Source organism: Mustela putorius, unplaced genomic scaffold (assembly GCF_011764305.1).
Source record: "Mustela putorius furo isolate JIRA1106 unplaced genomic scaffold, ASM1176430v1.1 tig00003853_pilon_pilon_pilon, whole genome shotgun sequence".
NCBI classification, from domain to species: Eukaryota; Metazoa; Chordata; class Mammalia; order Carnivora; family Mustelidae; genus Mustela; species Mustela putorius.
This window is the reverse complement of record NW_025422005.1, coordinates 732,410-757,961: the sequence shown is the minus strand read 5'-3', so window position 1 is coordinate 757,961 and position 25,552 is coordinate 732,410. Positions and strand designations below refer to the sequence as shown.

The 25,552-nt window shown below is 53.3% G+C and overlaps 1 protein-coding gene across 3 annotated transcripts in view; it reads left to right on the top strand.

The window, feature by feature from the left end:
- The first annotated feature begins 2,120 nt into the window (after positions 1 to 2,120).
- GNB1 (G protein subunit beta 1) overlaps positions 2,121 to 25,552 on the top strand; it is an 88,738-nt gene continuing 65,306 nt past the window's right edge. Inside the window, exon 1 of one of the 3 annotated variants that reach the window (XM_045063556.1) lies at positions 2,121 to 2,383. The gene's annotated coding sequence lies outside the window, so the exon portion shown is untranslated. Of the gene's footprint in view, positions 2,384 to 2,590; positions 2,611 to 25,552 lie in introns of those variants that run through there. The other 2 variants (XM_045063554.1, XM_045063555.1) reach the window with 2 other exon arrangements.

The following is a 25,552-nucleotide window of genomic DNA, read 5'->3' as shown; positions in this document are numbered from 1 at the left end:
CGTCGCTGACCCTGAGTCTGGACCCTCGGGTCCATTGTTTCTGGGACCCACCTGCCAGTGCTCAGAATACTCGTCTTTCCAACACCGCATCAGCCACCCCTCCTCTGGAGCAGTGGGGAGCACCCCAGCGCCGCCAGCCTTGTTCTGGACACAGCCATTCGATTCCAATACTCCTCACTGTCCTGCCCCTCTGGCTGTTGTGCCGAGCCTTGTCCCTCTCATTCAGACCACAGAGCATCACTCCGACCTCTTTCCCCCATCCCATGGACCTTCCCTGAGGACCTGCTGTGTGCCTCGTGCCCTGCTTAGTGGGTGGAGCAGCAGGCAAGGGAGGCAAAGCACCGTCTTCATCCGGGGAGATGGGCAAGGAGCGAAGCCGCCCAGAGACAAAACCAGGTGAGTTCTGGGAACGACAGCTAAAGAGGAATGTGGCCAAAAAGGCACTGGGGAAGGACGAAGGTGCAGGGCCTGGGAGACCTCTCTGTGGAGGAGACTGGAGGTGGTGGGGAGGAGCTCCTGGGTACATGGAGCCGCAGGGGCAGTGTGGATGTGGTGACCGGAGCGTCTCAGGAGCAGAGAGGAGCCCGAGCTCTGACCAGCAAGGAGCACAGAGGAACCTGGAAGCTGCAAGAAGGACGAAGGGAGCTTGTGGTGTCCTTGCGGGGGTGAGGCTGTGGCGGCCCGGTGGGGGTCAGAGCCCATGGGGGGTGAAGAGTTTGGGGTGGTAGCCATCATGGGAGACTGGTTACATGGTGGGGGGGAGACTCTGTGTGTGTGCGCGCGCGCACGCGTATGTGTGTCTGTTTGCACACATCCATTCCCCGGCTCCATCTGCTGAAGCGACGGCATTCCAGTAGCAGTGAGCACTCCCAGAGCCCTGATTCTGGCTTCTAAACACCATTCCCCATTAAAAGGAACCAGGATCCCTTGCAGAAATGGCTGAGTTCAGGGCAGCACAGGGAGAGTGTTAAGTTGAGCCCGGTGCATCTGGTACCCGGAACTGAGGCAGGGCTCCGGGAATGATGGGGACACGCTTGCATGCTGGTAGGAAGATCCCATAGAGTGGGAGGGGGAGGGACTGGGTGCCCTCTTCCCTGGGTGGAAAGGCATGGGCTCCAGGCCTGAAGGGTACACACAGGCCTGGAGGAAAAGGTGCCTGGATCTGGCTTGGGGTGATTAGGGTCAGGGAGGGGCTGTAGGATCCAAAGAGAGGCAGCCTGTGGGTGATTAGTTGTTGGAACTGGGAGGCCAGGAGAAAGACAGAGGTGGGGTCTGGAACTCTTCCACTGACATTTCTGGGGCTGCACATGTATGACCCACGTTCACCTCTTTCTGCTCCCTGGTGAGGAGCTTCAATTCTCAGCAGCCTTCCAGAGGTTGACATCTGTCTCCCTCCTGACACTCTTTTCGGTGCTCACACCTCCATGTTCAGGCGGCCATTCCCAACAGGAGCGCCTTAGACTTGACCTCTGGAGACCACACACTGCCCGCACCTGCCCAAGCTCACAGGAGCCCCACGGCCCTCTCTGAGACTGGCCCTGTTCCCCCGACCCTCGGTTGGCGGGGATCCACTCCCGGGCCTGGCTTCCCTGGAGGTCGACCCCGTCCCGCGGGGGCCACTTTGGGATCCAGTCAGCTTGTTGGCACCCCCAGGCCTGGCGGACGGCCTGGACTGGGTGCGTGCGCATGCAGGTAGCCGTGCAGAATGCAGGTGCAGGTGCTGAATGCAGGTGCAGGATGGGGTACTCGGGCTGTGCGCGCCATGTAGGGCGGCAGGCTAGAATGGGGCCCGGAGAGTCCCAGCTGGGGTCCTGCGGCCTCCACCCACGTCCCCTTGGCCGGGAAGCCGAGCGGGTCCGCAGCAAGGAGCCCCCCACCCCGCTACTGCAGGGGCGCCGCGCGAAGCCCCTGGGGCACCCGCGAGGGACGCATCAGGCCGGAGGGGTGTCCCGCAAGCCGCTTCCCCTAGGGCGGGCGCGGGCCCTTTAAGCGGCTCGCGCACGCTCCGGGGGGCCGAGCGGGGAGGGAGCGCGCGGACGTGCGCGCGCCGGGGCCGCGGCCAGGCCGTGCGCGCGCGCGCGGCGTGCGCGGTGACGCGGCGTGGGGTTTCCCGAGGCTGCGGGCAGGGGCCGCCGCGCCCATCCCGATGGCTGGAGGCGTCTGAGGGGCGGACGGAGGCGGCGGCGGCGGCGGCGGAGCGGGAGCGGGAGCGGGAGCGGGCGCGGGCGCGGGAGTGGAGCAGCCGCCGCGGGACCGGACCGAGCCTCGCCGGCGCACCTGCCCGCGGCGCCCGCGGAGCGGCCCGAGCGCGACCACCTCCAGAGCGCGGCCGAAGCGGCTGAGGCGGCGGGGCGCGGCGAGACCGGCGGGACGAGGCGCCGAGGTGAGCGCGGCGGCCCCTGCCCCTGCCCCTGCCCGGCGCCCCGGGCCCGGCCTCTCCCCCGCAGTTGCCCGCCGGGGCCGCCCCGCCCCCACCCTCCCCGCCCCCACCCCGCCGCCGGGCCGCGCGTCTTCCTGCCCCGCCCGGGTGGGGTCGCGGGCCGGGAGCGGGCGGGGACCGTGCGGGCTGCGGCTGGGGTCCGGGCCCGGGTCGGCGCTCGCGTGTCCCAGGTCCGGGGCTCGGGGTCTGCGGCCGGGATCGGGGTCCGGAGCCCGGGGGCAGGGGTCGGAGGGGCCGGGGTCTGGGCGCGGGGGCTCTGGGGTCCCGGCTCCAGGTCCGGGGCCCGGCGTCCCGCGTCGGGGCGGGGGTCGGGTCCGCGGCGCGGGGGCCGGGGCCCGGGTCGGGGTCCGCGGTGCGCGTCCGGCCCGCCCTGCCTGCGCGGGGGCTGGGTGCGGGGCCGGGGTCTCGGGCCGGCGGCGAGAACAAAGGGAGCGGCGGGCGGAGGGGCTCGTCCTGCGCCCCCGGGCGCTGTGTCCCGGCGCCCCTTTTCCGGGGCCTGGGGAGTCGGCGCGGCGGAGCAGGAAGCCGAGGCGCGGCCGGGCGCCGCCGAGGCCGCCACACACAAAGGGCTGAGTGCGGACGGCCGAGCGCGGCGGGCCCCGGGTCGCGCTCCGAGCGCGAGGTGGGAGGCAGCGCCGCCGCGAGCCCGCCGTCCTGGGGCCCTGGCCGGGCGCGGCGCGCGCGGGGCGGGCCGGGGGCCAGGGGCGCGGGCGGCGGGGCGGGCCGGGGTCCCCGCGCCCCCCGCCCCCGCGCCGAATGAATGGCTCGGGCCGGGCCCCGCTACAAGATGGCGCGTCGCCGCCGCTGCCATTGTCAGCCGCCGCGCGCGCCCGGCCTCCCGCGCCCCGGTGGGGTTGGGGGCCCGCGAGCCTCAGGGGGCGGGCGGGGGGCGCGGGGACCCCGGGTGCGAGCGCCCCGGCGCCCCGCGAGCCCTGCGCCCGCGGCGGGTGGGGGAGGGGCGCAGGCCCGGGGATCGCGCCGGGGGGCGGCCGAGCCCTCGCCCTTTCCGAGCCCCCCCGTGTTTTCCTTGCGGATCGTTTGCGCTTCCGAACGTGGTGACACCGCCTCCAGCGCCCCGGATCGCCCCGCCGCGCGCGGAAGCGCTGGTGTCCGCCGGCTCCGCCCGCTGCACCGAGGCGCCGGGCCGGGACCGAGCGCCGAGCTGGAGGCGCGCGGCCCCGCGGGACGGTGTGTCGGGGCGGGCGGCTGCGGGATGCGGCGGCGCGGGGACCCCGCTAGCGCGTCGGTGCCGCAGGCCTGGGCAGACCCCTGCGCCGCCGTGCCCGCGGCGTCTCTGTGTGTGTCCTCTGGGCGTCCGAGCGCGCGGCTCGCGGGCCGGCCCGGCCGCGGCTCCGGAGACGGCGGGCCCGAGCGTGGCTTCGGGGACAGACGGACGCCCCGCTCCGTGGGAGTCGCTTTCGCTCCAGGTCGGGGGCGGTGCCCCGCGAGTTCCGAGGAGTACGTCTACAGGGATTGTTTAGTGTCCAAGTTGCAGCTTTGGTATTCGGGCGGCGGAGGGTTCGCCTGCCTTCTGTCGGGGAGGTCGGTCTGCCCCCGCCCCTGCAACGAGAACGTGGACGGGCAGTTCCTCTTCTGCTTCCTTACTAATACCGGGCGTGAGCGTGGGCACAGCGTTGGTGCCACCGACTCGCGAGCGGGTCTGAGATCCGCGCCCCGGCGCGACTGGGTGGGAGCTTCCTCGCCGCGGGAGCCGGCCGGAAACGGAGAGCACTGGGTGGTGGGCTCCGGACCGCCCTGCGGGACCCGGAGGGCTGAGGGGTGGGACCTCCGGCGGCGGGGTCCCCTCTGTGCCCAGGTGGAGGTGCCGGCTGGCTTCCTGCGCCTCGGCCTGCGCCTCGGCCTGCGCCTGCTCCTGCGCCTGCTCCTGCGCCTCGGCCTGCGCCTGCTCCTGCGCCTCGGCCTGCGCCTCGGCCTGCGCCTCGGCCTGCCAGGTGCTCCACGCTTGGCTTGCAAGTGGGAATTTGGGAAAGCAGAGTTGTTTCGCGGTTGTGCCTGTGACTGATGCCCATTTCTTTCTGCGGGGCGCGGGGGGCGGGACGACCCGTGTTGGGGCTCCGTTTCCGCTTCTGTCGGGAGGACTCGAGAGCATGCCTGGAAGGAAAACTTTCGGCCGTGCCGTTTGGGTTCGGAATGGGAACGCGCACTGGACGGAAACTTCCTCCGCGGGGACACTGGACTTCTCCAGGGGGCTGCGTGGATAGCGCCACGGCAGCACTCACCGCCGAGTTCATGCCGTTGAAGGACATTAGAGATACCTTTAAAGATTTCTTTGTTCAATATTCCGAGTTACTTCTGCTTGGAGGGGACTTGTAGTAAGTTTCCTCATGGAGTCTTCATCTCGGAACAGATCTAGAAGACCGTTAAAAGGCCGCAGAACAGTGTAGTAGTTGTTGTTTAAGATTGGATTTATTTTGGACAGAGACCCACCAGTCAGGGGAGAGGGAGACGGACAAGCAGACGCCCTAACGGGTCAAGAGTCCAGCTCAGCCCAGGACGCAGGACCCGAGCCAGAGTCCGACAGCTGACTGGACCACCCAGACCCCTGTACTGTCTGGTTCTTTTTAGAGTAAAACTTAAAGGTTCTTTTCAGATTTTTTTCATGCCTAGTGACTGACTGCAAAGCTTGCATCACCTTGGTAGGCTAACCGTGACGGCTTGAGGAAGGGGCTGATTTTATGACGACTTAACTTATTTTTCAAAGCTCTGTTCTGTGACTTTTTCCTTTGCTAAATGTACCCCTACGATTTCTGTTGTCCATGGGCATGTTTGAAAACATTGTGTTTCTACACATCACTTTGAGAAAGGTCTTCAGGATATCTTTAGACTTGCCTATGCACCATCCCTTGGTTTTTCAGCTAATACCTTCTTTAATGAGTAACATTGATTTTATTTTAGACAATAAATGCAGTATTGGCATTTTTTATAGTTTCTTCACTGGATTGTTTTTTCTCTGACCGTGTTGGTTTCTCTGGCTCATGTTGGCCTCCAAATTGGATTAAATTCTTACTGTCTACAGACCTTGGCTTTTAAAAGCATTAGTGGATTGGTAACAGATATTCTCAATGTTATTATCTGGGCTTGACCATATGGCGTGCTATATTATTTTGAAACCTCTGTTATTCCAGTCTAGTAAGTGAACAAAAATATCTTAGAATCTTTTAACCCTGGGAAAAATTCTGATTTCGGGTTTGCATTCATGGCTGAATGGTTAGAGAAAGTACGAAGATGGGCCAGTTAGGTGTTTGGTTTAGTGAACATCCGATGGAGAGAGAACAAGAGGCTTCTATGGACACTGAGGTCAGATGCGCATTTCACACACCACAGGGAAAGGTGGAAGGAAGGGCGGGTTTGAAGTCGGTGGGGCTGTGTGCCTGCATTGGGTACCGCAGCATCGTGTGAGTATTCTGCTAGGAAAATGGAGCAGCACTTCTTCTTACAGCTCCTGTTGTGCTCCAGAACTCTTATTTGGGAAATACAGGCAATCTGTAGGCATTTAAATGGGTCCATTACACCTTTTAGTCCTTTCTTGTGGTGGTGCCTTGGATTAGGTGCCCTGGTAGTCAATGGAAAGAAACTCCTGGTGGCTTCCAGTGATAAAAAAGCTCCTTTTATGGAGTAATGCCGCTTTCTTTTTCTTAAAGACTTAAGTATCCATTATTTGAGTTACTAAACCGAAGTTCTGGGGAAAGCCATTTCTACGTGTTTAAAAGACCAGAGGCACCTGGCTGATCAGTCAGTAGAGGCTGAGACTCCTGATCTCTGGGGTGTGTGTTTGAGCCTCACGTTGGGGGTAGGGATTACTTAAAAAGATAAAAACAAAAAAAGTTAAAGATCAAGTCAAGGAGCACCTGGGCGGCTCAGTCTGTTAAGGGTCTGTCTTTGACTCAGGTTATGATCCCAGGGTCCTGGGATCAAGCCCTACATAGGGCTCCCTGTTCAGAGAAGGGCCTGCTTCTCCCTCTGCCTCTGGCCCGCCCACCCACCCTCCCTTGCGTGTTCTTTCTCTCTCTTTCTTTCAAAAAATTGAATAAAATCTTAAAAATCAAGTCAAGATTATCTAGGGTAATTTTTTTTTTTTTAAAGATTTTATTTATTTACTTGAGAGGGAGACAGTGAGAGAGAGCATTAATGAGGAGAAGGTCAGAGAGAGAAGCAGACTCCCCATGGAGCTGGGAGCCCGATGCGGGACTTGATCCCAGGACTCCAGGATCATGACCTGAGCCGAAGGCAGTCGTCCAACCGACTGAGCCACCCAGGCGTCCCTAGGGTAATTTTTTTTTTAAAGACTTTATTTATTTATTGACAGCTGAGATCACATGTAGGCAGAGAGGCAGGCAGAGAGAGAGGGGGAAGCAGGCTCCCGCGGAGCAGAGAGCCCGATGCGAGGCTCGATCCCAGGACCCTGAGATCATGACCTGAGCCGAAGACCGAGGCTTTAACCCACTGAGCCACCCAGGCGCCCTATCTAGGGTAATTTTTAAGAGATTACTCAGTTGAACCTATATATTGGCACTGATAAAAGGCTATGATTTAGTAATTAGCCACTCCGAACTGAATGCATTTTACCAAGATGGAAAAAGACTTGTATATTCTTTAGCCTGTCAGGACTAGAATTATCAGGGAATTGGTTGAACATACTGGTTACTTGTGGGTAATTGTATATTTACGTATATCTGTCTCCTGACTTAGGCCTGTGGCGATTATAAAATACAGTCCTGATGAGTATTACAGGTTCTCTTGACTGCTTGTCCAGTGCTGTAGCTGATAAAGCTTTAACAAATCCTGGACATGTTCTAATTAGACAACAGAGTGTTGTGTTAAAGCCTCTACCGTAGGTTTTCAAAAAATTGTCATAGGAACTTTAAAATAATTCATAACTTCTTGGGGGCACCTGGGCACCTTCTTGTGGTTCAGTGGGTAAAAGCCTCTGCCTTCAGCTCATGTCACAATCTCAGGGTCCTGGGATCAAGTCTGAATCGGGCTCTCTGCTCAGCGGGGAGTCTGCTTCTCCACCCCCCCTCCCCCGGTCTTTCTGCTTACTTGTGATCTCTGTCAAATAAATAAATAAAATCTTAAAAATAAGATAAAATAATTGGTAACTTCTTGAGAGGGAGAGAAGTTCCCTCCTTTCTGAAAGGACTGCTACCGTGGAGTTAGAGCCTAGTGCTGTAATTCAACTTGCTGGGTCGGGTGTGGATTTTTACTTAACTCGGTCTGTTTTCTTACATGTAAAGCAGGTGTTCTAGAACCTCCTTTCCTAGCGGGGGTTTCAGGGTGGAGCGAGCAGACCGGTATGAAGCTCTCCAGCAGCAGTGCCTGGCCCCCAGCAAACCCTTTAGCTCTTCCCAGTGCTAGTGGCCGTGCTTTGCAGAAATCCCTTTAACTGTGGTGATGTTAAATGTTACAAGAAGACAGCTTACTAAGAGGTTTTTTTCTTTCTTCCTAGCGGTTCCAGAGGAGTATTATTAATTCAGAGGTTGGAATATCCGTGTCAGAGGTCTTTGCCAAACCCTGTCCAGTTTACTACCTCACTTTCTCCAGAGTCTTCTCACATGGTTTTCTTTTCTTGAAGGGCTTTCCTTAACCCTTTATAGGAGAATTTTGATACTATAATTCATTTTGAAAGCTGGCAAAATTATTATTATTATTATTATTTTAAGATTTTATTTATCTGAGAGAGAGCACAAATGGAGAGCAGCAGAGGGAGAGAAGCAGGCTCCCCGCTGAGCAGGGAACCTGATGTGGGGCTCGATTCCAGGACCCTGAGATCATGACCAGAGCTGGAGGCAGACACTTAACCGACTGAACCCCCCAGGTGCCCCTGAATACATAAAAATCTTAAACAGCCCCCCAAAAAAGAAAAAGTGCTTGTTCAGCACCTTTTCTGGTAGGTGCTGAGGCTATAAACTGCCGTAGAATGGGTGTGTCCCAGGGCCTCACTGAGTATCGTCTAATAGCCTAACAAGCAGGTGCAGAGGAGAAATTCAAGGTCGGAGGGTTAGTGGGACAGCTAGAGATGATGACTGAGTCAGATGCTTCACCGACTGAGCCGCCCAGGCGCCCCGGAATAAAGTGTGTTTTAAAGTTGAGACCTGGGGGCGCCTGGGTGTGGCTCAGTGGGTTAAAGCCTCTGCCTTCGGCTCAGGTCATGATCTCAGGGTCGTGGGATCGAGTCCCGCGGTGGGCTCTCTGCTCGGCAGGAAGCCTGCTTCCTCCTCTCTCTCTGCCTGCCTCTCTACCTACTTTAAAAAAATTAAAAAAAAAAATAGAGAGACCTGAAGGACCCTCTAGTGGAGCCTGCCTGGCATGCATGGGTGGGGGGAAGGGAAGGGAAGGGAAGCGTGTTTGAAGCTGAGGAGAGAGACTTGATCACCAGTCGGCCTCCTTTAGCCTCTGTGTCTCCGGCACCCAGGGCAGGGCAGGGCCTGCTGTGCTAGTGGCCGGTGCTCAGTCCTCGTGTTTTGAGGGAAAGAGAGTATGGCTTGTCGGGGACGAAGGTCTAAAGGGCTGGAGGGCTCTGGGGGACTTTAAAGGGCTTTTAAAGAGGAGATTGACCTAATCTGGGCCATGACATGGTACTTGAGCTTGGAGCACATTCAGATGAGGGAGGAAGACTGGCCAGAAAGGGCCACATGGGGTGCTGGTGTAGAGAGGCGGGAGTCTGGACCAGGGCGGTGCAGCTGGCGACTGGAAGCCGTGATGGCTGCATGGAAGGCAAGAAGAGAAGACCGCGGGTGTCTGTCTGTCCTGGGCGTCTGGGTGGTGGCTTGGCATTTACTGAAAGAAGGAGCAGTGGTTTAGTAGGGGGTGTGCAGTGGATTATGAGTTCGGTTTATGCACATTGGGTTGGAGGATCTAGGACATCTCTCAAGGGTGGATCAGTCCGTAGGCTTTCGGCTCCTCTCCCTGGAAAGCTCCTCTCCTGAAGGTTGGCTTACAGAGTTCACTGCCTTCATTCGGCTCTGGTTCGAATATCTGCTCCTCAGAGGTCATTCTCTCATCCATTAATCTCTACCATTTTACCTTGCTCTGCTTTCCTAGTCCTTGTGCTGATCTCCCCACTGGTTCTCAGCTCCACGAAGACAAGAATTTTGGTTCACTGCAGTATTACCAGCCTCCTAACAGGATGCCCAGTAAATGTCTGGATTTTGTGTATGTGAGTGTGGAGCTCTGAAGGAGTGTTCTGGATTGGAGGCAGGCTTTTAAGAGTTAACACTATTTAAACATTTTTATTTATGTATTTGTCAGAGAGCACAAGGAGGAGAAGCTGCAGGCAGAGAGCGAAGCCGACTTCCTGCTGAGCAGGGAGCCAGCCCCATCTGGGACTCGATCCCAGGACCCTGGGATCATGACCTGAGCACCCAGGCGTCTCTCAGAGTTAACACTATTTAGATGGTAATTGAAGTTTTGGGAATAATAATTATTAGGAGGGGGAGGTCTTAAAGTATGATCTGCAGACTCTTGGGGTTCCCTGCGACCCTTCTGTGTGGTTCGTTGGGTCAGAGCTGCTTACACAGTCTTTAAGACGCTATTTGATGTTCACTGTATTGATACTTGCGTTGATGGTACAAAAGTGGTGGGTGAACTGCTGGTTCTTGAACAAGTCAGGGCCGTGATCTCCGAGCAGTTAGAGTATTACCGAAGTCAGAGTGTTCCCCACCATGAACTGGTGTTTGGAAAAATCCAGTTTAATGTCTTTGATGAAGCATAGAAATTAACTTTATTACACTTTATTTTATTTTTTTTTTTGAAGATTTTATTTATTTATTTGACAGAGAGAAACCACAAGTAGGCAGAGCGGCAGGCAGAGAGAGAGGAGGAAGCAGGCTCCCTGCTGAGCAGAGAGCCCGATGCGGGACTCGATCCCAGGACCCTGAGATCATGACCTGAGCCGAAGGCAGCGGCTCAACCACTGAGCCACCCAGGCGCCCAACTTTATTACACTTTAACCCTGAGTATCCGTTTTTCCCCGGCTGGGAGATGGATGTCTGGTCTCCCAGTCAGGGGGGTGGGCCGAGGCGTTGGAAGTACCGCTGACAGACGAGGCTGGCCCTTCAGACGGGTTATTTACACAGCAGATACGCTCTTGAAATTGAACGAAGTGAACCAGGTATTTCAAGGAATGTAACGGACAGTATTGTTGGCAGTGATAAAATCTGAGCTTTCAAATGGAAATTAGAATTTTGGAAAACTTGATTCTGCTATCATGAGCTTGACAGCTCCCCAGTATTTAAAGACTTTTTTGTAGGTGACGATGCTTAGGAAATGTTTCTTTTTAATATTATGTAATGAAATGTGTCAACATTTGGAAGATGTGCTTAATTCAGTGAACTGATAGTTTTCCGATGGCCTGTGTGTGATGCTGCTAAGTCACAGACGGTAAAAGGTCCACTCTGAATGGAATAAATCCCATGGAATTTAATGTAGTGGTATTAAAAATTAAGTGGCACGGTTTCAGATTCCACAACAGAACTTCCCTTTAGAAAACGTAGTACTTGTCAAGTTTTGATTTAGTATGAAAGAAGACTGTGCATATTTATTTGAAAAGGTTGTTAAAGTACTTCTTCCTTTTCCAGCTGTGTATCTGTGTGAGACTGAATTTTCCTCCTGTGCTTCAACCTAGCAGTATGTGGTTGCAGCAGAGCGAGTGCACCAACAGACGGGAGCATTCAGCTCGCCGCTGTTCAGTGCACGTTAACGAGGTGGGGCTAAGATGCGGAATACTGCAGCTCTTCTCCTCAGGTGATGTCTTTCTTGTTGGTTTTTTTTCTTAGATTTTACGTATTTGAGAGAGAGAGAGAGAGAGAGCGTGAGCAGGGGGAGGGACTGAGGGACAAGCCGACCCTGAGCTGAACGTGGACCCTGACAGCGGGGCTCACTCCCTGGACCCCAAGATGATGACCTGAGCTGAAGTCAGATGCGTAACTGGCTGAGCCACCCAGGTGTCCCATTTTTTTTAAGCTATTTTTTTAAAAAGATGGTTTATTTGAGAGAGAAAGAGATTGAGAGAACGAGTGGGAGGAGGGACGGGGGGAGAAGCAGGTTCATGACCTGAGCCGAAGGCGGACACTTAACCGGCTGAACCACCGAGGTGCACTTCAGCTGTTTTTTGTAAAAATGTCCTTTATGGTAACATGTAATAGGTTTATTAAACATTTTATTTTATTTTATTTTTAAAGATTTTATTTATTTATCTGACAGAGATACACAAGTTGACATGGGATCATGTCTGGGATCATGACCTGAGCAGAAGGCAGAGGTTTTAACCCACTGAGCCACCCAGGCGTCCTTATTAAACTAAACATTTTAAGACCTTCTCCATTTTAATGTCAAACACACTAAATACCCATAGGTGTAACCCACAGAAGGAAAAGCCCCTGATTCTCCCTGATGATGTGTGGAGGGAGACGAAGAACACGCCATCTGAGCAGCAGAGATGTGGAGAGCTGGGCCGAGCACGGCACGGCCCAGCTGGGTCACATCTAGGGAACTGGCCCAGGATGCCTCCAGGGACCAGAGCGGTCCTCACCTGGAGACAGGCGCTCTGTCCTGATGTGTCTGTCTCCCCTTCTCCCCCTGCTGATGGAGCATTATAGGTGTAAGATTGTGCCTTTTCCTAGGGGGAATCCAGAGATCTCTCTAAAGGTTGAAAACCCCAGGGGCGCCTGGGTGGCTCACTCATTAAGCTGCTGCCTTCAGCTCAGGTCATGATCCCAGAGTCCTGGGATGGAGCCCCGCAGCGGCTCCTGCTCAGTGGGGAGCTTCCCTCTCCCTCTCCGTCCCCTTGTTTGTGTTTCCTCTCTCACTGTCTCTCTCTCTGTCAAGTAAATAAATAAAATCTTAAAAAAAAAAAAAAAAAACCTAAAAATTGTCAAAAAGAGGGGTGCCTGCGTGGCTCAGTGGGTTAAGCCTCTGCCTTCGGCTCAGGTCATGATCTCAGGGTCCTGGGATCGAGCCCCACATTGAGCTCCCTGCTCAGCGGGCAGCCTGCTTCCCCCTCTTTCTGCTGCCTCTCTGCCTACTTCTGTTCTCTCTCTGTCAAATAAGTAAATAAAATCTTTTAAAAAAATTATTAAAAAGAAGAAGAAAACCCGTTGGAGTAGCTGGAGAAGAGGCCTCGGGACCGAGCCCTGAGGGTGTGTGGCTGTAAGAGCAGGCGGAAGAGGAGCACTGAGAAGTGTGGTTAGAAGCTGGGGGGCGTCGAGTATGTGCTAGAGCCTCGGAAGGCCTTGGGCAGGGTGGGGCGGGGGTGATCGGAGTAGCAGATGCGGCTGAGAGAAGTAGACCAGAGGATTTACTGCCAGGACTCCCCAGGGCCAGCGATTGACAGTGCGGTGTGGGAGGCAGTGAGGAGGGAGGGCTCTGTTCTGTTCTGATTTCAGACGGAGGAGCTGGAGCACTGTCAGGTATGGGGGGGGAAACTGCGGTGCAAGAGGGGAACCGCGGTAACAGGCTTGTTGAGGGGCCCAGCAGTGCCAAGGAGCATCTGCTGTTGAGGCAGTGGGGAGAGATGGCAGCTTTGCCCTGGTAAGAGGGCCGGCCGTCAGGTGGCGGAAAAGTCTGTGCTGGGAAACAGGGCAGACGGGGCCATAGTGGTTGCAAGAATTTCATTTTGTTAAGAAGATTTTATTGGGGAGCATGGACGGGGAGAGGGGCAGAGGAAGAGGGAGAAGCAGACTGCTCGCCGAGCAGGGACCCCCCCCCCCCCATGGGGTTCCATCCCAGGACCCTGGGATCATGAGCAGAGCCGCAGGCAGCCGCTTCACCGACGGAGCCCTCGCCCTGCTCGAGTTTCGTCTTACAGCAGGAGGCCGAAGCGTTGGAGCGGCGAGCAGGAGGCGGTGAGCGGGCAGCAGGCCTTGGACCGATAATCTCCGCTTGGCACAGATGTTACATACATATAAAATAGGTTGGGGGAAGGACTTCAGGACTGCCCTGTAGAAATCCATGCCCGCAGACCTTGGCTTGGCCCCTCCACCCGGCCTTCTCGGTGGTTTTGGTGACCCAGTGCCGTGCTGAGAGCGTACTGCCCTGGGATTCTCGCGTCAGCTCTGAGGCAGGGACTGTGAATAGCCCCATTTCACAGATGACTAACCTGTCGGGGGGATTAAGCAGTGGGACCCAAGTTTGAACTTGAGTCGTTGGCCTCCAGAGCTCTTAATTACCACACGGTGACCCTCTAGCTTGACCTTCTCCCTTACCCTCTCCTCCTGGAAGCCTTGGGTGTCTGCGTCTGCTCCTTCCTCTGTTATAAAGCAAAGACTCTTCCACTTGGGAATACATTTACCAACAGTTTCACCTGTAGTTTCTTTGGGGGCCCGTTTCTACCTTCAAACATGACAGACGCTTGAAGATTTATTTAAGTAGGGGCGCCTGGGTGGCTCCGTGGGTGAAGCCGCTGCCTTCGGCTCAGGTCATGATCTCGGGGTCCTGGGATCGAGTCCCGCATCGGGCTCTGCTCAGCAGGGAGCCTGCTTCCTCCTCTCTGCCTCTCTGCCTGCTTGTGATCCCTCTCTGTCAAGTAAATAAATAAAAATTAAAAAAAAAAGATTTATTTAAGTAATTTAAGTTTTATTTAAGTTTTTATTTAAGTAGTCTCTACACCCAGTTTGGGCTTGAACCCACGACCCTGAGACCAAGAGCCGCATGCGCTCCCAACTGAGCCAGCCACACGCCCCAAGGTGACTGAGTCCTCTGTGACATGACCTCCTGGTTCATGCGGGTCTCGTTTCAGCCTCTCCTGCCTCAGTCCTCTGTCCCGTTCTCCTTCTCTGGGGTCTCGTTGTTACTGTTCCCCTCTTCAGTTTTCTCAAAGATTTTATTTACTTGAGAGCGCGCGCGCGCACAAGTAGGAGCAGTGGCAGAGGGCGAGGGAGCCCGATGTGGGACTCGATCCCAGAACCCTGGCATCATGACCTGAGCTGTAGGCAGACGCTTCATGGACTGAGCCCCCCAGGTGCCCAAGTGACTTATTTCTATACCAGCTTTCTCATCTCGGGATTCGGGAGGATTAAGTGAGGCGGCTCGAATAAAACGCTTGCCCCTGCTTTGCTGCGGGAGCTGGAGTGCTTGCTTCCATTTCCGCGTGGGCGTGGGCGTCTGGCCCCTGTGCCTGCCTCCTTTCCGCGGGTGCTGGTCAAGCCGACTCACGCTCTGTTCCTGTCGTGGTGGCCGCGGTCTTATAGCTTTCAGGGGTTCTTCTGCTTGGTTTTGAAATCGGACAATTTGAAATTGTCATGTTTGAAGGCAGAATAGAGCCCCTAAAGAAACTAAAGATGAGGGCGCCTGGGTGGCTCCGTGGGTTAAGCCGCTGCCTTCAGCTCAGGTCATGATCTCAGGGTCCTGGGATCGAGTCCCACATCGGGATCTCTGCTCGGCAGGGAGCCTGCTTCCTCCTCTCTCTCTCTCTCTCTCTGCCTGCCTCTCTGCCTACTTGTGTTCTCTCTCTGTCAAATAAATAAATAAAACCTTAAAAAAAAAAAGAAAGAAAGAAACTAAAGATGAAACTTGTTACTTTCCTGGGGTGCTGTAAGATTATCACAAACTACGGGGCTGAAACAAATTTACTCTCACAGTTTTGGAGACGGAAAATCTAAAACCAGGGTGTTGGCCAGGCAGCTCCCTCTACTTTCTAGCTTCTGGGGGTTGCCCGCAGTCTGGTTTTTGCCTCTGTTTTCACTTGGCCTTCTCTCGGCGCATGTCTCTTCCTTCATAAGGTACGCCCGTTGGGTGAGGATCCACCCTGATGATACTTGCAAAGACCCTTTCTCCAAATAAAGTCATGCCTACAGGTAGACAGCAGTTTTCAGGGGATACTGTTTTGTTTTTAAAGGTTTTATTTATTTTTTTGATACTGAGAGAGAGACCACAAGCAGGGGGAGCAGCAGAGGGAGGCGGAGAAGCAGGCTCCGCACAGTGCAGGGAGCCCAGTGTGGGGCCCGATGTCACACCCTGGGATCATGACCTGAGCCGAAGGCAGGGGCTTAACCCACTGAGCCACCCAGGCGTCCCTCAGGGGATACTGGTAAGAAAGACTTGCTGGACTTACCTAGAGTTTCATCCTTAACCCCGGTCTCCTTAAGTTCCTGACTCCCTGTCTTCAGGGTCCTTCCCTTCCCTTCATGGCCCAGCTCGTGAACAGAAGACGTAGTTGCCAGTGAAAGATGCCAGTCAGAGACAACTTGAATAGAAAGGTAAATGTTTCTTTAAAAGGATTCTTGATGTCGCACAAAACTGAAGTTCAGGAATAGAGCTGGGCTTTGCAGGTCTGTGTTGGGTCAGGGCTGGAAAAACCATTTGAGAGATTCTGTCCATCTTTTGTTCTCCTTGTCTGCAAGCACCCCTCTGCTTCTGCTTGAGGAGAGAGAGCTCTCTGGAACACAACCACTTTCTCCCGTGTTCAGCATACTGTCTGCTGCTGTTGAACTTGGTCGACCACCGCCACCTCTTTGAAACACTCTACTGTCTTAGTTCCTGGCCCCCTGCTCACCTCTGGTTTGTCCTTCCTGGTTTCCGACCAGGTTTCCTCTTTTGTCTGCCCTACATACCCTCAGGTGCCCGGCGTTTCTTAGTCTTGGGTCCAGGATTTTCTCCGCTCTTGGGCTCTCAGGCGATCATGGCTGTTCCCATCTGTTGTCTCTTGTAAAGGCTGTTGACTGATGGTTTCGATGACTCGAAGATTTATAACCTTCTCCACCTTTCTTTTTCTTTCTTTCTTTCTTTCTTTTTTTTTTTTTTTTAAAGATTTTAATTATTTATTTGTCAGAGAGAGCGAGCACAGGCAGAGGCAGAGGGAGAAGCAGGCTCCCTGCTCCCTGAGCAAGGAGCCCGATGCGGGACTCGATCCCAGGACGCTGGGATCATGACCTGAGCCGAAGGCAGGGGCTTAACCCACTGAGCCCCCCAGGCGCCCCTTCTCCAGCCTTTCTGACCTCCAGACCTGTCCTTTGGCTTGTCCCCCTCGTGTCCCTAGTCCTCTCGCCGTTGCCAGTGCTGTGCGCCTAGTCCTCCAGGTTTCAGCAGGAGCGCTTCCTCCTCAGACAGGCTTTTCCCGGTTACCCCTGTGTTTGGTCACATAGATAGGCCACAGTTACCATTTCATAGCGTTCACCGTATGTGATAGGGACAGCGATCGTATGTGATAGGGGACAGTAAGCTCAGGCCCTGGCCTCCCCGGACGTGTCCGTCAGTCCGAACCTGTGAGTCGAGACTCCCGGAAGTGTCCGTCAGTCCGAACCTGTGAGTCGAGACTCCCGGAGCGCCGACACCAGTTGAGCTGTGTGTGCGGGCAGGGTTAGTTCTTGAACCTGTGAGTCAAGACTCCCGGAAGTGTCCATCAATCCATGTGTAAGCCCACCACTTGGGGTGTTTTAGAGAAGTGCCCCAAATGAATCTGCTACACAGGCTTGGGGACAGTGGCCTGGACATGAACTTCTAGGCAGTTCTCCTGGGAATGGCTAAGAGAGTTCTTGACAAAGCCTTAGGTCCGCTTCCAGTGGGATTTGGGTTTGGGGTGGCTGCTGTAGACCCAGAGACAGGCCGGAGAGGTCTCCTGGGCACTGATGGGCTCAGCAGGGAGTCTTGGTGCCTTACATTGACTGGGAAGGCATTTAAGATGTGCTTTTTGGATTGGAAAGTGACCATGATGCTCTCTGTACCTTTTCTTAAAATGTGGGAACTGACCGCCACACATTTCCTATGACTGGGACGGAGACGTACCCAGGAGGGCACTGAGCCGCTGACCAGCGGGCTGTGCTTTGAGGAAGTTCTGCGGCTGTGAAAGAAGAGCTTTAAAGTAGCAGCTCTTCTGTCCAAACACTCGCTCCCAGATTCAGATAATGCTACCTTAAAAACATAGAATTACAATTAAAAGCCTCTAATATTGTTGAGATTAATGTTGTAAGTTGGTGGGTAAATCATTCTTTTTTTTAACCTCAGAGGAACCTCGTAGACTTGATTTTTAGGCTTGATTTGAAGAACTTAACATGCAGGTAATTTATATATAAATACTACTTTTGGTTTTAAATGGTTTGGTGTTTTAAAGATTTTATTTATTGGGCACCTGGGTGGCTCAGTGGGTTGAGGCCTCTGCCTTCCACTGGGGTAGTGGTCTCAGGATCCTGGGATCCAGCCCTGCATCCGGCTCTCTGCTCAGCAGGGAGCCTGCTTCCTCCTCTCTCTGCCTACTTGTGATCTCTCTCTGTCAAATAAATAAATAAAAATCTTAAAAAAAAAAAAAATTTTATTTATTTATTTGGGGGAGAGACAAGCAGAGGAAGAGGGGGAAGCAGGCTTTTTGCTGAGCAGAGAGCCCAATGTGGGGCTTGATCCCAGGACTCTAGGATCATGACCTGAGCCGAAGGCAGACGCTTAAGGGACTGAGCCACCCAGGGCCCTCTATGTTATTTTCTTAAATGACCATGTATGTGTTGGTATACAGCAGTGAGCACTCCGGACAGAAGAAAGACTGCCCCACTCCTGGAGGTGTGCATTTCTCCCATCTCCAGTAGAAGCTTTTTTTTTTTAAAGATTTTATTGATTTATTTGACACAGAGGAAGATAGGGAACACAAATGGGGAGTGGGAGAGGAAAAGAGGCAGGCTCCCCGCTGAGCAGAGGGTCTCTAGTCTCTGCATAAGGGGGATAAGAATTTGGGAAATTCAGTCCATTTCGAACTTCTGTTTAGCATCTCTTACATATCTATGGTTAGGAGCCTATGTCGCGTAGATCTTTTTTTTTTTTTTTAAGATTTTATTTATTTATTTGACAGGCAGAGATCACAAGTAGGCAGAGAGGCAAGCAGAGAGAGAGGAGGAAGCAGGCTCCCCGCTGAGCAGAGAGCCCGATGTGGGACTCGATCCCAGGACCCTGAGATCATGACCTGAGCCGAAGGCAGCGGCTTAACCCACTGAGCCACCCAGGCGCCCTGTCGCGTAGATCTTGAAGTGTTTGTCAAATATTTTAAATTCATGTTTAAAGATTTTATTTTATTTTTTTATTTTTTATTTTTTATTTTTTTTATATTTTATTTATTTATTTGACAGAGAGAGATCACAAGTAGGCAGAGAGGCAGGCACAGAGAGAGGAGGAAGCAGGCTCCCTGCTGAGCAGAGAGCCCGATGCGGGGCTCCATCCCAGGACCCTGAGATCATGACCCGAGCCGAAGGCAGAGGCTCAATGCACTGAGCCACCCAGGCGCCCCAAAGATTTTATTTTATATTTTGAAGAGAGCATGTGTGCACATGGCAGGGAGAGAGGCAGAGTGGGAAGGAGAGGGAAGATTCTCAGGCAGATGCTGTGGGGAGCGTGGAGCCCGACTCGGCTTGATCCTGACGCCCTGAGATCATGAGCCAAAATCAGGAGTCCAGTGCTTAACCGACTGAGCCCCCTGCACCCATGTGACACGTGTATGTTTTAGAGAATAGTTTATATTGTATAAAGAACTGAAGTTTTGCTAGTTAAATTTGCTTTTTTTTTTAAAGACTTTTTTTAAAGACACTTCTCTGAGTGTCCTGGAGCAGGATGGGGGCGGGGCTGGCGGGAGGCGGAAGAGTGCCTCTCCGGCCGACTCCAGAGCGTGGGGCCCGACACAGGGCTTGATCTCACAACTCTGAGGTCATGACCTAAGCCAAAATCAAGAGCCAGTTGCTTAACCAACTGAGCTACCCAGGTGCCCTAGTTAAATATACTTCTAAATATTTTACCGTTTTTTAAAAAAATACATGGTTCATAAACTTGCTGGATTTAAAGCATCTTAGATTGTGGCTTTGGCTAGTTTTAACCATTTTTGTCTTCTGGGGTCTTTGGAATTCAGTCTGTAGCTGGGGTTTCAGGATCTGTTGGGGGCCAGGCACTGTGCTGCGTGCAAGGGCCCTGGAAGTACTTAATGTTCTTTGCATTGGTCTCTTTTTTTTTTTTTTTTAGATTTTATTTATTTATTTGAGAGAGACTGAGAGAGAGCATGAGCGAGGAGAAGCTCAGAGAGAGAAGCAGACTCCCCGTGGAGCTGGGAGCCCGATGCGGGACTCGATCCCGGGACTCCGGGATCATGATCTGAGACCGAAGGCAGTCGTCCACCAACTGAGCCACCCAGGCGTCCCCTTTGCATCTGTCTTGTTTCTTTTGTGGTGACAGAAGAGTGACATCCTTGTGCTGACTTTCACAGGATGAAGGTAGAGGCTACCACCAATGTCTGTTTCACTAATTGAGGGAAAGAACGTTCTGTGTCAGCTCAGATCAGAAGTTAATGGAAAGAGACACCACAAAGAATGCCCTCCAGAACAATGAATCCTTCCTTTGGTGTGGAAGCACCAGTTCCCCTAGAGGTGCAGACAGTATTCTGCTCTTGCTTTTTCTGGAGGGAGGAGGGGCAGTGGGAGAGGGAGAGAGAAAATCTAAAGCAGGCTCCAGGCTTAGTGTGGAGCCCAACGCAGGGCTCAATCTCCCAACCCTGAGATCATGACCTGAGCCAAAATCAGGAGTCAGGCGCTTAACTTCCTGCGCCACCCAGGTGCCCCTCTGCTCTTGGTTTTTGTCTGGAGGCATTTGTAGTTGTCACAGCTCGGGGTCTGCTGTGGGATTGCTACTCCACGGCAAAGGGTTGGCCAGCCCCAGATGTCAGCAGTGCCCATGTTGGGAACTCGGATTTAAACTAATATGCAGTGAAGAAAAATTCATCATGGCCTTCTGTCCGTATCTGTTACTGCACAACACCCAAGTGACTGCCCTCAGATGTGCTGGAGGAGAAGAGCAGTGACAAGTACAGCTTTGTGTTCGGGCAGAGCTGAGCGAGTGAGCTCACCTGTGCTCTGCATGGCGTTGGCCGTGCTCACTTGTGCACCAGCAGATTGGCAGGTGGGCTGGGGCCATGCTTCCTGGGTGTCCTAACCTGCACGGACTTGCAGCCAGGGCTTCTCTGTCCTCCATATGACGTCTCCGGCAGGCCCATCAGCCGTCCGGTGGTGGCTGAGATCCGAGAGGGCAGGGACAGAAGTTGCTTTGCTTCTTGAAGCTACGCTCAGAAGTCACAGAGCCTTGCCCTAGCTACGTTCTGTCGGTCGAAGCCGAGTTAGAAGGCCTGGCCCAGACTGTGAGCGCGGGGAATTAGACACTGGGTCTTGGTGGGAGGAGCTGCAAAGAACCTGTGCTCACTTCTGAAAACCCATCGTGGACCTTTCTGCAGCTTGGCTTCCAGAGTCTGAAAACCCACCACAGACCTTAACGTAGCACGGCAGCCAGAATCGCCGGCTGTACGATGTCCGGCTAATAAGGTTTCTGTGGAATGAATTCCAGAAATGAAATCCTTATAAAAACAACTTATTTCATTTTTTTTTTTTTTTTTTAAGATTTTATTTCTTTACTTGTCAGAAAGAGTAAGAGAGAGAGCACGAGCAGGGGGAGTAGTAGGCAGAAGGAGAAGCAGACTCCCTGCTTTGCAGGGAGCCTAATACAGGACTCAACCCAGGACCCTGGGATCATGACCTGAGCCAAAAGCAGATGCTTAACCGACTGAGCCACTGTGGTTTCCCAGTTTATTTCAGTTTATTATCAAACACTTGGCAAATGCTGTCTGAGTGATACACGGTGCTTGTCAGTAACACTAGGAAATAGCTTCTAATTTTATCCTCCCCGGGGAGACAGCAGATTTCTATGTTAGGGTGAGTGCTGCAGGGTACCGTGTGGAGGAGGGGGCCTTAGTTGAGGACAGCTGGGGAAGGCCTTTGTGCGCCGATGAGAGGGGCCAGGCAGGTGCGGGAAGAGAGCAGTGATCACACAGGCCTTGAGATGGGGACAACCACACGGCCAGAGCTTCGAGGGAAGACGTCCTCAGTCACCAGTTTGCCCAGGACAGGGTCCGTGTACGCCTGGTGAGCTGTGGTTCTGTCTGGTCAGTGCTTTTGATTTTCAGAAGTGCCCTGTTGTGGACAGTGCATATTGTGGCTACCACACACTGGAAAAAAGGTTGGATTTTTTCTTGGTGCATCGGAAAGCCATTGAGTTTAAGCAGGAAGTGACAAGATGGGAGATTTTTAGATTGTTCGGCTTGCTGAATGAAGAATGGGTTGTTGGGGGGAAGATAGAGGCAAAGATCATGTTGATGAGAAATGATGTGGCTTGGCAAACGTGGGCGGGCTGAGGACATGAAAGCAATGGGTAGATTGCAGTGTGCTCCGGCGGTTGAGCCAACCAGAGTGCTGGTGCTAATGGACCGGGCATAGGGGACCAGGGAGGGGAGAGGATCTAGGATGGCCCCAGAGTGTTTGCTTTGCAGACTTAGGGGATGCTGATGTGCGGCGCTGAGATGAGGCCTCGTGAGCGGGGCGGGTTTGTTGGCTGTCCGTGAGAACCCCGAGCTGTGCTGGGAGCATTCCAAGTTCCAAGTGGCCAAAGACAAACAGGTCTCCGTGTTGGCTTATCTGTGCGTGGTCGGCCTGGAGTCCATCCGGAAGTAAGAGTTAGGGTTCACGTTCTTGTGCGGGCTGCTGTCACCTGTGTGTAGGAGTGGTGAGAGGCGCAGGAATGCCAGGCGCCAGAAGTCTGAACGAGGAGGCATGGACAGGGGCGGCCCTTCAGTAGGAGGGCGGGTGGAAAGCCACTGCTCAGTGCTGTTGGAGAGTCTGGTGCACAGGGGTGAAGAAGGGTCTCTGCGACTTAAGGACTGTGGGCACTAGGGGTGGGCCCGTGAGGAGGCAAGTAAAGCCAGATCGGAGTGAGCTGGAGCTCGGGAGGTGAGGAAGGGGGGGGCCAGCTGTGTCGATGGGGCGACAAGAAGCTTTGTATGGAAGGGCAGGGAGAGAGTTGAGGTGTCAGAAGGTCATGTGGGCGGCATAGACCGTTGTATTTTTAAGGAGGGAGACTCTAAGCCATGTGTTTATTTGGGTGCACGTGAACCCCTCAGGATCTTGGAAGATGCAGATCCTGATTCAGTTGGTTGGGTGCGGCCGAGCCGGCCTTCTAACAGGCTCTGGGGCGCCTCTTGTGTCGCTGGTCCCTGGACTGCACGTTGAGAAGCACATGCAGATAGAAATAACTGGTAAGGGAAATCAGCATCGTGGAGACAGGTGGTAACCGCAGGTGAACCCCCCGAAGCCAGGGGGCTCTCCTCTGTCTCTGCAGCCCCAGCCCTGTCTTGTGCTCTGTCCCAGCTTTCTGGGTGGCCTTTTACTCCGCGGGCCTCACGCCTTTCATGTATGTCCTAATCAGTACGCCGTTCTGTCCACTTGAGCAGGCTAGTCCTGACTTGGGACATGTGCTAGACTTCTTATTATTAACTGTTGTGAGCTTGGACAGCAGTTTTTGTGTAAAATTTAATTTCTTTTATATCTGAGCAATGGGTTGAACCAGTTACCTTTTTTTTTTAGATTTTTCTTTTTAAAGATTTTATTTATTTATTTGACAGATCACAAGTAGGCAGAGAGGCAGGCAGAGAGAGAAGGAAGCAAGCTCCCCGCTGAGCAGAGAGCCCGATGCGGGGCTTGGTCCCAGGACCCTGAGATCATGACCTGAGCCAAAGGCAGAGGCTAAACCCTCCAAGCCACCCAGGCGCCCCAAAGTTACGTTTTACCTATCACTGCAGAAGCTCTCCTGTGTGGAAGTCTGCTGATAGTGCCTGCTTAAGCTCAGGATTTGAAGATGGCTTTGAGGGGTGCCTGGCTGGCTCAGTTGGTAGAGCATGCATCCCGTGGTCTCTGGGTCATGAGTTCAAGCCCCATGTTGGGCGTGGAGCCTACCTAAAAAAAAAAAAAGATGGCTTTGATTGGGAGAGGGTGGGATTGGGTTTCTTTTCTTTTCTTTTTTATATTTATTTGAGAGAGAGCTGGAGAGGGGAAGGTCGGAGGGGGAAGCAGGTCGTGACCTGAGCTGGAGGCAGCTGTTCAACCAACCCAGCCACCCAGGCATCTTGGGATTGGGTTTCAAAGAAAAGATTGTCTTTGTTTTTTAATTTCAGGCTCCAGACAAAGCAGCAGGACGAGTGCACGCAGGCTAATGTAGACACTCCCTGATAGACTGAGGAGAGGTAACTCTGAAGTTTGGCACATACTGACCTGTTACAAAATCAGGGACGTTCTTGGGGAAGAAGATTTGGGGATGTTGGGTCATCTGGAAGAAGAGGCAGAAAGGCGGACCCGGCATGATGAAAAGCTGTGATGGGACGAGCAGGTTCCGCTCCTTGCCACCCCCTCGTCTTTCCTGCCTTCTCTTCTCTGAGTGACACGGCTGAGGTTCAGCAGGGGCGACACGGGGACGATAAGCTCCGGCTCCAGGCACACCTGTGCTGCTGCCCCTGCCCCTTCCATTGGCCTTAACCCACCTCAGAGAGCCCCAGGAGGGTAGAGACGCCTGTTGGGCCCTGGCCCCAGCGAATGCGTGTAGTTAAGTTGTTCGTCCCGAGTGTTTGGACAGAATAAACTTTATGGGTGCTTTATAGTGAAGTTCTGTTTTTAGTGTTATTACAAAGTCAGTGACTTGGGTCGTTTGTCTTAAATAATGAATAGAAAAGACAAGGGGTCAAAGAAAAGGCAGCGGTTAACGCCGAGCTGTGACTCTTTATGTTTTTAAGTGTGGTTTTTTGTAAAGAACTTACTCTTTTATAAAATCAACTTTAAAAATAACTTTTTAGGGGCACCTGGGTGGCTCAGTGGGTTAAAGCCTCTGCCTTTTTGGCTTTATCCCAGGGTCCTGGGATCGAGCCCCCACATCGGGCTCTCTGCTCAGCGGGGAACCTGCTTCCCCCCCACCTCTCCCTGCCTCTCTGCCTACTTGTGATCTCTCTCTGTCAAATAAATAAATAAAATCTTTAAAAAAAAAACAACTTTTTATATTCTTAGGTAAGTAGACCGCTGCCATTTTTTGTTTCTTAGGCCTGAATCTTTTCTTTCTTTTTTTTTTTTTTTAAAGATTATTTATTTATTTGAGAGAGAGAGAGCATGAGAGGGGAGAAGGTCAGAGGGAGAAGCAGACTCCCCACGGAGCTGGGAGCCCGATGCGGGACTCGATCCTGGGACTCCGGGATCATGACCTGAGCCGAAGGCAGTCGCTTAACCCACTGAGCCACCCAGGCGCCCCTTAGATGTGTTCTTGAAGAGAGAAAGGAGAACGTGCAGAGATGTGACTGCAGTTTTCCTGCATACATATGCTGGCGTAATTTAGAGATGGCTCTTAATTGTGGGGGATAAATATGTTTTTAAAGATTGTATTTATTTGAGAGAGAGTATGAGTGGGGGGGAGCAGAGGGAGAGGGACAAGCAGACTCCCTGCTGGGCAGGGAGCCCCGCACGGGCTCGATCCCAGGACCACAGGATCATGACCAGAGCCGAGGGCAGACTCTTAACAGACTGAGCCACGAGGCGCCCCGGGGGAATAAATACTCGAGGAGTCCGTTCTGTAAAAGGTGAGTGGGCAGGTGTCCTATTTGATACACATTTTAAAAGTGCTATGAAACACAGGTAGGTAGGACAGAGTAGTGTAGATAATGATCTGTAACCTTGTGGGAGTTTTACTTCACCCTCAGGGGGGCATCTGAAATCAGTTGGGAATGGTCGGGTTAGGAGTGGTGTCTGCTGGACAAAGCAAGTTGAAGACTCTGTGTTCCACAGCATATACAGATTCTGTGGATTAAAGATTTGATTTTTTTTTTTTTTTAGATTTTATTTGACCGCACACACGCGTTGAGGGAGGAGCACAGGGAGGGGAGAAACATTCCTGGCTGAGCAGGGAGCCCTGGGCCTTTATCCCAGCGCCCTGGGATCATGACTGGAGCCAAAGGCAAACGTTTAACCGACTGAGCCACCCTGGATTAAAGATTTAAATGTAAACATTTTTAAAAATGAAAGTGTTAGACAAATATTGGGGGTGTATTTTACATCCTTTGCAGTTGGGTGTGTTGGGCAAGGGTTTCTTCATGTGACACTAAGGCTGTAAGCCATAAAAAGATCATTTGCTGAAGTACTCAGAACATTGTGTCTGTAGCAAAAGACACCTGATAGAGGACCTTTGGACTGTAGCTCAAAGGCAAGCAAATTGGAGGAAATGTTAGAAGTACATATGATAGGGGCGTCTGGGTGCTCCGTCGTTAGGCGTCTGTCTTGGGTG